We start from the raw sequence: 11728 nt of genomic DNA, 5'->3' as shown, positions 1-11728 counted from the left end.
TAAAGCCTATGGAGAGCAGAGAAGAGAAATTTCTTTATCACAAGGCAATCATTGAATGCCACCTACAGGAGTTTCCACTAGAGTTGGGTTCTGAAGTCTGGAGAATAGTGAAGCAGATGAAAATGGAAAGGCATTCCAAAAGCAAAGGAGAGGGAAATATAAGTTTGAAGAATCCATCCCTATTTATTTTTAAACCTAGGCTACTACATTATTTCCATTTAAAGATCCCAACTGACTCCTTAACTAATCTTTACTCTATGCTCCCATTGCTTCTTAAACATACCCTGATTACACACAGACTTCAGTAAAAAATAAGTAATTTGGGAACTATATTCTACCTTCTCTAGATCATGAGGTTTTGTAGTTTGGGAAACAGTAGATTAAAATCCCTTTGCTCAAAAATAAAAATGTTGGGGGAGGGCAAGATGGTGGAGTGGTGAGTTGCAGAATTTCATCTCTCTGCTAAAGCAGCTGGCAATTACCCAAGAACTACATGAAACGGTGTTTTGGGGGTCTCCAGTAACCAATCACACATCGGTCACAAGTTTGGAATTAGAAGAAAAGCTGAGATCGCAGTGAACATATTAAGTTCCCCAGACCAGGGGTGTGGCTCCCCTCCCCACCCAGATCTCACAGACTGTCTTTCTGCTGGCTCCCTGAAAGGTGGGGTGGAGCAAACTGCTGAGGGCAAGAAGAGGGGCTCAACCCAGCCTCAACTGCAGAAGTAATTAACAAATTAATTAACTAATTTTGGGAGCTGGGGGTGCTAAAGAAGAGCTGGGCTCCAAGAAGTGGAGGCACGTAAAAGCAGGCACCCATTCCCAGACTCCAGAAAAGCCATTTTTCCCCTCCATTTTATACCTTCTGGCTTCTCACTGATCCCTATCTTTTTGCATTTCAATAGCCCCCAGCAGGGGTGGAACTGAAGCTATTGGAGAGTAATTATCAGACAGTAGCCCAAAGCATATCTTTAAATGCTGTATTCTGACACTGACAAAACTTCCAGGCGGGGGAAAGACTTTTAAAAGGGACTTTTTTTTCCTTCTCTTTTTTCTGTTTCTTGTTTTTCTTTTCTTTTTTTTTTAATCTAAAAGTAATATATGTGGTTATTTTCTATCAGAAAGCCCAGGTTGAGGGACTAGGCTGGGCTTGTGGGGAGACAGCGTACCCACAGCATCTCTTAGTTCCGTATTCACTAGTGAAGGTCTCCACCACCATCTTTAATTGGCAACTCAGGCTGACAAAGGAATCTATCTGGAGATGCCCCAAAGAGGAGAGAGGAGAAGGGAATAGTGCCCCTGAGAGACAACTGGAGTTCTGAGGATTTGGAGAGTGGAGGGAGGTCCAGCTCAACTGGCAGTCTTTCTGGGAACTCAGATCCCAGGGGCTGGAATTCAGATTCTGGCTTCAGTCAGCCATGCCCCTGGCAGGATCAGAGTCACCAGGAGAACTAAAGTCTCCACACCTTCTTACACTGGTGGGGGAGCTAAGGGCTGGCAAGTGCCACCTGCTGGACAAGAGAAGAAAAGCACCAATTCTAAAGGCCTCATAGGAGGGTCTCATTCTCAGGAAAACTCCATACCCTCTCAATGAGACCTGGGCCTCAGTAGACTGGGAAAATCTGACTAGGGTGGACCATATCTGAGGAGACCCACTCACAGAAAGGTTACGTAGAGGCAGAGCAAGAAACAGAAAACACAAGAGGGGAAAATTTCTGATCAACTAAATAGAACCTAAGTTAGAGGTCTAGAATAAGTTGAACTGAATAACAGAGGCCAGAGAACAAAGCCAACCAACAAAAAAAAAAAAAACCACTAGGTAAAAGATAGAAAACAAGCGCCAAAATAAACTAATCAAGAAAATCAGATGCCTAGACAACTTAAGATAACAAGCCATACCAGGAAACACAAAAATATGGACCAGCCAAAGGAACAAACTAATAGCTCAGCTGAGATACAGTAGTTGAGGCAGCTAATGCTAAATAAATTCAATGAAATGAAGGAAGATATAGAAAAAGAGCTGAAGGATATAAAGAAGACACTGGATGACCATAAAGAAAAATTCATAAACTTAAAAAAAACAAATGGCGGAACTCATGGGAATGAAGGCCACAATGGAGGAGAGGAAAAACACAGTGGAGGGACACAACAGTAGATTTGAACAGGCAGAAGAAAGGATCAGTGAACTGGAAGACTGGTCATTCAAATTCATACACACAAAAGAACAGACGGTGAAAAAAATGGAAAAATAAGAGCAGGGTCTTAGGGAGCTGAGTGACAACATGAAACACACAAATATACATGTTATGGGTATCCCGGAAGGAGAAGAGAGGAGAAAAGGGGCAGAAAGTGTAATAGAAGACATATTCACTGAAAATTTCCCAATTCATAAAAGACAGAAAATTAGAGATTCAAGAAGTACAGCATACCCCAAATAGAATAGATCCCAATAGACCTACTCCAAGACACTTACTGGTCAGATTGTCCAATGTCAAAGACAAAGACAGGATTCTGAAAGCAGCAAAAGAAAAGTGACCCATCACATACATGGGAAGGTTGATAAGACTATGTACAGATTTCTCCACAGAAACCACAGAGGCAAGAAGACAGTGGCATGATATATTTAAGATACTGAAAGAGAAAAACTGCCAACCAAGAATTCTATATCCAGCAAAACTTTCCTTCAAAAATGAGGGAGAGATTAAAACATTTTCAAACAGACACTGAGAGAGTTTGTGAATAAGAGACCAGCACTAAAAGAAATACTAAAGGGAGTGCTACAGGTTGATAGGAAAAGACAGGAGAGAGAGAGTTGGAGAAGAGTGCAGAAATGAAGATTATCAGGACAGGTAAAAGGGGAGAGAGGAAAAAGTAAGACATGACATATAAATTCCAAAAAACAAAATGGTAGTAAAAAGTACTGCCCTTACAGTAATAACACTAAATGTAAATGGATTAAACTCCACAATAAAAAGACACAGACTGGCAGAATGGATTAAAAAACAGGACCCATCTATATGCTGTCTACAAGAAACTCACTTTAGACACAAGGACAAAAATAGACTGAAAGTGAAAGATTGGAAAAAAAATATTTCATGCAAACAACCAGAAAAAAGCAGGAGTAGCTATATTAATATCAGACAAGTTAGACTTCAAAAGTAAAACAATCAAAAGAGACAAAGAACGACACTATATATTAACAAAAGAGTCAATTCATCAAGAAAACATATCATAAATATTTACATACCAAGCCAGAATGCCCCAAAATTCATGAGGCAAACACTGCAATCACTGAAAGGAGAAATAGATACCTCTACAATAATAGTTGGAGACTTCAATACACTGCTCTCATCAATGGATAGAACATCTAGACAGAGGATCACTAAAGAAACAGAGATGTTGAATTGTATGATAAATGAACTAGACTTGACAGATATTTATAGAACACTACATCCAACAACAGCAGGATACACTTTTTTCTCAAGTGCTCATGGAACATTCTCTAGCATAGACCACATGTTGGGTCACAAAGCAAGTCTCAACAAATTTAAAAATATTGATATTATACAAAACACCTTCTCAGACCACAATGGAATGAAGTTGGAAATAAATAAAAGGCAGAAGGTCATAAAATTCACAAACACATGGAGGCTAAACAACACCCTCTTAGGAAAACAGTGAGTAAAGGAAGAAATTACAAGAGAAATTAGTAAATACCACGAGGTAAATGGCAATGAAAACACAACTTATCAAAACTTATGGGATGCAGCAAAGGTGGTGCTGAGAGGGAAATTTATTGTCCTAAATGCCTATATTAAAAGAGAAGAGAGAGCAAAAATTGAAGAGTTAACTGTTCACCTGGAAGAATTAGAGAAAGAACAGCAAACTAACCCCAAAGCAGGCAGAAGGGAAGAAATAACAAAGATTAGAGCAGAAATAAATGCAATTGAGAGCAGGAAAACAATAGAGAGAATCAACAAAACCAGAAGTTGGTTCTTTGAAAAAATCAATAAAATCGATGGACCGCTAGCTAGGCTAACAAACAAAAAGAGAGAGCAGATGCAAATAAATGCAATCAGAAATGGGAAAGGAAATATAACTATTGACCCTGCAGAAATTAAGGAGATAATGAGAAGATACTATGAGCAACTATACTTGCTCATAGTATCTTGACAACTTAGATGAAATGGACAACTTCCTAGAAAAACATAAACAACCAACATTAACTCAAGAAGAAATAGATGACCTCAACAAACCAATCACAAGTAAAGAGATTGAGTCAGTCATCAAAAAGCTGCCAAAACGGAAAAGCCCAGGACCAGATGGTTTCACATGTGAATTCTACCAAGCATTCAAGAACGAATTAGCACCAATCCTGCTCAAACTCTTCAAAAACATTGAAGAAGAGGGAAAGCTACCTAACTCTTTCTATGAAGCCAACATCACCCTAATACCAAAACCAGACAAAGATACTACAAAAAAAGAAAATTATAGACCAATTTCTTTAATGAATATAGATGCAAAAATCCTCAACAAAATACTCGCAAATCAAATCCAGCAGCACATTAAAAGAAGTATACACCACAACCAGGTGAGATTTATTCCAGGTATGCAAGGCTGGTTCAACACAAGAAAATCAATTAATGTAATACACCACATCAATAAATCAAAGCAGAAGAACCACATGATCTTCTCAATCGATGCAGAAAAGGCATTTGACAAAATTCAACATCCTTTCCTGATGAAAACATTTCAAAGGATAGGAATAGAAGGGAACTTTTTCAATATGATAAAGGCAATATATGAAAAACCCACAGCTAACATCATACTCAATGGGGAGAGACTGAAAGCTTTTCCTCTAAGATCAGGAACAAGACAGGGATGCCCACTATCACCATTGTTATTCAAAATTGTGCTGGAAGTTTTAGCTAGAACAATTAGACAAGAAAAAGAAATAAAAGGCATCCAAATTGGAGAGGAAGAAGTAAAAGTTTCTCTATTTGCAGATGACATGATTCTATATGTAGGAAATCCAGAAAAATCTACAGCACAGCTGCTAGAATTAGTCAATGAATACAGCAAAGTAGCAGGCTACAAGATCAACACGCAAAAATCTGTAGTGTTCCTATTCACAAGTAATATGCAACAAGAGGAGGAAATCAAGGAAAAAAAAATCCCATTTACAATAGAAACCAAAAGAATCAAGTGTTTAGGAATAAACTTAACCAAGGACCCAAAAGACCTTTACATAGAAAACTATAAGAAACTGATAAAAGAAATTGAACAAGACCTAAAAAAATGGAAGAACATACCATGTTCATGGATTGGAAGACTAAATATAGTTAAGATGGCAATTTTACCTAAACTGATTTACAGATTCAATGCAATACCAATTCAAATCCCAACAACTTACTTTACAGAAAAAGAAAAAACAATAACTAAATTTATTTGGAAGGGTAAGGTGCCCCGAATAGCCAAAAATATCTTGAGAAAGAGGAATGAAGTGGGAGGTCTCACACTACCTGACTTCGAAGCATATTACAAAGCTACAGTGCTCAAAACAGCATGGTACTGGCATAAGGACAGATATACTGACCAATGGAATTGAATTGAGTGTTCAGAAGTAGACCCTCGCATCTACAGACAACTGATCTTTGATAAGGCAGTGAAGCCGAAGCAATTGGGAAAGAGCAGCCTGTTCAATAAATGGTGTTTGGAGAACTGGATATCGATTTCCAAAAGAATGAAAGAAGATGCCCATCTCACACCTTATACAAAAATTAACTCAAAGTGGATCAAAGACCTAAACATTAGCACCAAGACCATAAAACTCTTAGAAGAAAATGTAGGGCAATATCTTAAAGATCTTGTGATAGGAGGTGGTTTCTTAGATCTCAAACCCAAGGTGCAAGCAACCAAAGAACAAATAGACAAATGGGATCTCCTCAAAATTAAACACTTTTGTACATCAAAGGACTTTGTCAGAAAAGTAAAAAGGCAACCTACACAATGGGAGATGATAGTTGGAAACCACGTATCAGATAAGGGTTTAATATCCCGAATATATAAAGGAATCCTGCATCTCAATAACAGAAAGACAAACAATCCAATTAAAAAATGGGCAAAAGACATTAACAGACATTTTTCTGAAGAACAAATAGAAATGGCTCAAAAACATATGAAAAAATGTTCAACTTCACTGGCTATTAAGGAAATGCAAATCAAAACCACAATGAGATATCATCTCACACCTACCAGAATGGCCATTATCCAGAAAACAGAAAATGACAAGTGCTAGAGAGGATGTGGAGAAAGAGGCATAAGAGGCATACTTATTCATTGTTTGTGGGAATGTAGAATGGTGCAACCACTCTGGAAGACAGTGTGGAGGTTCCTCAGGAAGGTAAAAATAGATTTGCCATATGACCCAGCTATTCCATTACTAGGTATATACTCAGAGGAACTGAAACTTAAGACACAGACAGACATTTGCAAACCAATGTTTATTGCAGCATTATTCACAATTGCCAAGAGATGGAAACAGCCCAAATGTCCATAAACGGTCGAGTGGATAAACAAACTGTGGTATATACACATGATGGAATATTGTGCAGCTGTAAGACAGAACAGAGACATGGATCATATAATAATGTGGATGAACCTTGAGGACATTATGTTGAGTGAAGTTACCCAGAAACAAAAGGACAGATTCAGTATGGTCTCACTAATATGAACAGACATTAATGAACAAACTTTGGGAGTTAAAAGCTGACAATCCAGGTGACCAGGAGATAGAAAGAGGGCAGAGATCAGCCATTTGATGCTGAAGGACTACAGAATGTTTAGGATTGATTGCATAGATCCTAACAGAATGTTAGGATTGATGGCATAGATCCAGAAATATATCTAATACTGTGTGATGGTAGCACAGTATTGTAAGTACAATGAACAAAGATGTCTGTGAGTAAAGCTGAAAGAGGTGGGATAGGAGAATATATGACACCAGAGGTAAAGATAGATGATAAAGACTGGAACTGTATATCTTTGCAAAAACTGGAGTGGCCAATGACTGTTACTAAATATACAAATATAAAAATGCTTTTGCATGTGGAAAAGCAAATGAATGTCAACCATGTAGAGAGTTGAAAAAGGGATGGTATTCAGGAAAAAACATAATCAAAGCAAACTGGAGTCTATGGTCAACAGTAACATTGCAACATACCTCCATTAAATGTAACAAAGGCAATATGTCAATGTTAAATGTATATGAGAGGGGGATATAGGGGAGAAATATGAGATTCTTGGTAGTGGTGTTATTTGCTGTCCTTACTATTGTATTGTATGACATGTTATTTTTCTTTTTATCATTTTTTTCTTATTGCTAAAAAAAAACAGTTTTTCTTGTAGTAATCAATATGTTCAAGTGCTGATTGTGGTGATAAATGCACAACTTTATGATGATACCATGAACAACTGATTATACACTGTGATAAATGTATGGTATGTGAATATAACTCTATAAAACTGTAGGAAAATATATATATATGGGAGTAAAAGTGTTGGAGAAAACATGGTGAAAGGGATGTACCTATCTACTGTTGATGAGCAGGTAGAATGGTGTAGCTTTTCTGAAGGTCAGTGAGGTTGTTCCACAAAAAGTTAAGTATGTAGGGACCAAAACGTCCTGCAACCTCATTATGGGGTATGTCATTTGAAGATCTGAGAGCAGAGACATGAATGGACATTTGCCAACTGGTGTTCATAGAGGCAGTAATCATGATTTGGAAAGGGTGGAGTTGACCTAAGGGTACACTAACTGAAGAATGGAATGGTGTACTGTGGTGTACACATACAATGGAACATTGAGCAACAACAAGAAGGACTGAAGCTGTGAGACACACAATGAGGTGAATGGATCCTGTACACAGTATTTGAGCAAAGTACACCAGAAATAAAGGCAAACATTTTAATGCCTTACCAATATGGACTAACTACAATGTGTAAACTCAGAATTGAATCTTAGAACATAGCCTAACATGGACATAATTATTGTAATAGTCCCTAGATTGTAAGCTATTATAGCAGTTAACTCTATCCCTGAATTGTAATGCCTATCTCTAAACTTTGAGATGCTGATCCCTTAGTGTATAACCTGATTGGTCTGTGGAAAAATGCATATCTCTGAGACACCTGAAACTCAGAGCTAGAGCTCAGCAGATATGAATGTCAGTATTAGTGCATACAGCCACTGAAAAAAAAAAAAAAAAAAAAGCTGAGAAAGAGCCCAGACTTCAATTAGTGATATGAATGAAGCAGGTGTGGTTAAGACTAGGGCAAGCCAGGCCAAAGGGTAAAGGTCAAAACTGACTGTGTTTTAAAACTTCAACTTCCATGTGAGACCAAGGGAAGAGATATTTATTTGGTACAGGATCTAAATTTTCTAAAAGGTACAACTCTACAGTCGGTTTGTTCAAACACCACAATTGCATGGAACTTTGAATAGGAAGTGAGATACAGTAGGCTAGTATAGGCTGGAGTGAAATAGTGACACATCTCTGAGTAATTTGGGCAGATAGTAAAAAATATATTTACAGCCTCCCCCTCCCCAGCACCAAGGACCTGGGAGAATGTGCAGATGTGTTGGACTTCCTCACCTGGAATGGTGTTGATGTTGTCACAAGCATTGGGATTGGCAGTTTGATGTGCTGAACCCTTGATCATGGGACATGCCCTTATGAAGCTTGTTATTGCAAAGGAGAGGCTTAACTTGCATATAATTGTGCCTAAGAGTCTCCCCCTGAGTACCTCTTTGTTGCTCAGATGTGGCCCTCTCTCTCTGAGCCACCTCAACAGGTGAACTCGCTGCCCTCCCCACTACGTGGGACCCAGCTCCCAGGGGTGTAAATCTCCCTGGCAATGCAGAATATGACTCCTGGGGATGAATCTGGACCTGGTATCATGGGACTGAGAGTACTTCTGGACCAGAAGGGGGATGCAAAATGAGACAAAATAGTTTCAGTGGCTGAGAGATTTCAAATGGGGTCAATAGGTCACTCTGGTGGACATTCTTATGCCCTATATAAGTAACACCTCTTAGGTTTTAATGTATTGAAATAGCTAGAAGTAAATACCTGAAACTACCAAACTCCAACCCAGCAGTCTGGACTCCTGAAGACAATTATATAATAATGTAGATTACAAGGGGTGACAGTGTGATTGTGAAGACCTTGTGGATCACACCCCCTTTATCTAGTGTATGGATGAGTGGAGGAATGGGGATAAAAACTAAGGGACAAATGGGGTGGGATGGGGGGATGATTTGGGTGTTTTTTTTTTTTCACTTTTATTTTTTATTCTTGTTCTGGTTCTTTCTGATGTAAGGAAAATGTTCAGAGATAGATTGTGGTGATGAACACATAACTATGTTATCATACTGTGGACAGTTGATTGTATACCATGGATGATTGTATGGTGGTGAATGTATTTCAATAAAACTAAATTTAATAAAAAAAATAAATAAATGGACTATCTTTTTCATTTTCTATATAGAGTTTTGGTCCTTAATCTTTATTGGATCATAGACATGTGAGAATATGATGTAAGATATGGTACCTCTTTTAAGAAATATATTCAGATACGCACACATACAATTTCGGGGGCTATTGACTCATAAAATCTATTCATGGACTTTTTAGTTTCAAAACCCCAATCTAAAGGCTAGTGTAGAGTGAAAATGCATTTCAAGAACTTGAAATAAAATCCATTCAAGATTCAAAAAAAAATAAAAATGTTCTTGAGTGCACAGAAAATGGTTTTCAAAGAAATTAATGTGTATCTATAATTAAATACATACAATCAAAGTAGTCAGGTTTCTTTGGAACATGAATGGATATAACTGGGCTTTAAGGCTGCAGATATTGGATGGGATATTTAATGGCATCCTGAAACTATTGATTAAATATTTGATGAAGACCCCTAATTTGTTAACAAGTTAATGCGGTCATATATATTTATGATTCTTAATTTATCTTTAAAACATATGTTCAAATGTATAAAGCAAATGTTTGTTCTAGAAATTACCATCTAATGGGCTTGATAACATACAACTCAAAAACTATACAAAAGAGTGTCCAGAATCTTGGGCTTTTGGATGTGAAAGAGACTTTCATATCATCTTTCCTCAAATGCCTACCATGTTTTCAAGTACAAAGATCATGATTAATTAGTATTTAAAATAAATAGAGGAAGTATTTATCTTACTGCAATGATTAAGATACCAAGACTTGGTTTCTTTACAGTTTAAGATCCTTGCCAAAGATGACACAATCCAAAGAGAAATATCTTTTATCCTTGGCACCCCAAAAAGAATAAATTCATCAGATACTTTCCCTGGAGAGGTTTTGATTTGGAGGAAAATAATGGATATTTCAAGTCTTGTGAGGAGAAGAAAATTTATCAAGGAAGAGGGAAAAATATATCAGGGAAATGTGTCTGTTTCTTCCATCATGGTCTAGGCTTTTGCCAACATACAACTTTCAAGTTAATGGACTGGAGGTATGGAAGGGATTGGAGAGGAACCCAACAGAATAAGTAAATTTTCCAGATTATATTTAAATATATAACATTTAATTTTATAGTTTTATTTGCATATAGTGTCTTTTCCAATGTCATATGGGCAAGAAAGATCTAGAAAATGATTTTTTTCTTGGATGTAGAGCCCATGATAAATTTTCATTCTAAATATGAAAAAAAGAAATTCTTGTTGAAAGAAGTGGCATTTCAAAGTTCAATAAGCATTAACTTTTCCAGAACAGAAAACATACTGAATGAAGAACTTAGTGATCAACTGCCCTCTATTCTTATTCTCTAAAATCACATCTCCCTTCCTCTTCTTCCTTGCTCTGTTTGGAACATGAGGTTTTCGATACCTGGATAAAACAAACTCTATTGGTGATTACAACCATGACCTGGTTCTAAACTAACATTCCATTGAAAACCGCTCTTGCCTACCAATCTAGATCTAAAACACTTAAGCTAAAACTTGAATGCAAAAACAAGAACTATTGATTAAGAACCCACCCCCCCTTTTCATTTAGAAACATAACTTCAGGGACTCTTGAGTGCTCTAATGGGTGAATTGCAGAATTGGAAGATGAAAAATAGAAATGGGGATATTTGATATTTGAGGTAACTTATTACCAATTAGTAAAGTAAATATGTTTATTAGTACATGTCAAGTACTAAATATAATTAAGGTGTTTGAAAGTACCTTAAATAAAAGAAGAAAGTTTTCTGTTCCTCTTTTTGAGCTGGAATATATGGAAGAGATTATGCTGTGAAGAAATAGGGCATATTATACATTTATAGCTAGTATAAATTTGTATAAATATGCATAACTAATATGCAGTGTAAAAATATATGCTTAAATAAGATATTCTTTATGTGATTGGGGTGGTGCTTGATGTTATATTATTATACTTTCATTTCTAAAACATTATTTTTTTGGATGAGCAAGGGATGTGTGCCTGCAAGATGTTAATTAGTAGTTTAAGAGTGGAGGTATGCTCATATTCTCTCTGTTCATAGAGAAATTCCCCAACTGGTTCTGTTCAGTTCTGCTTTGGTCAGGGAGGGTTCATACTCCCACACAAGGTGTCTAAGTTCATTCCCTCCTCTGGGAAGGCTTACAAGTTTTTAGGACTGTCAAATTTGGGGTAGTTCTAATGTGA

Source organism: Choloepus didactylus, chromosome 6 (assembly GCF_015220235.1).
Source record: "Choloepus didactylus isolate mChoDid1 chromosome 6, mChoDid1.pri, whole genome shotgun sequence".
Lineage (NCBI taxonomy): Eukaryota > Metazoa > Chordata > Mammalia > Pilosa > Megalonychidae > Choloepus > Choloepus didactylus.
The sequence above is the reverse complement of the archived record's forward strand: the minus strand, read 5'-3'. Positions refer to the sequence as shown.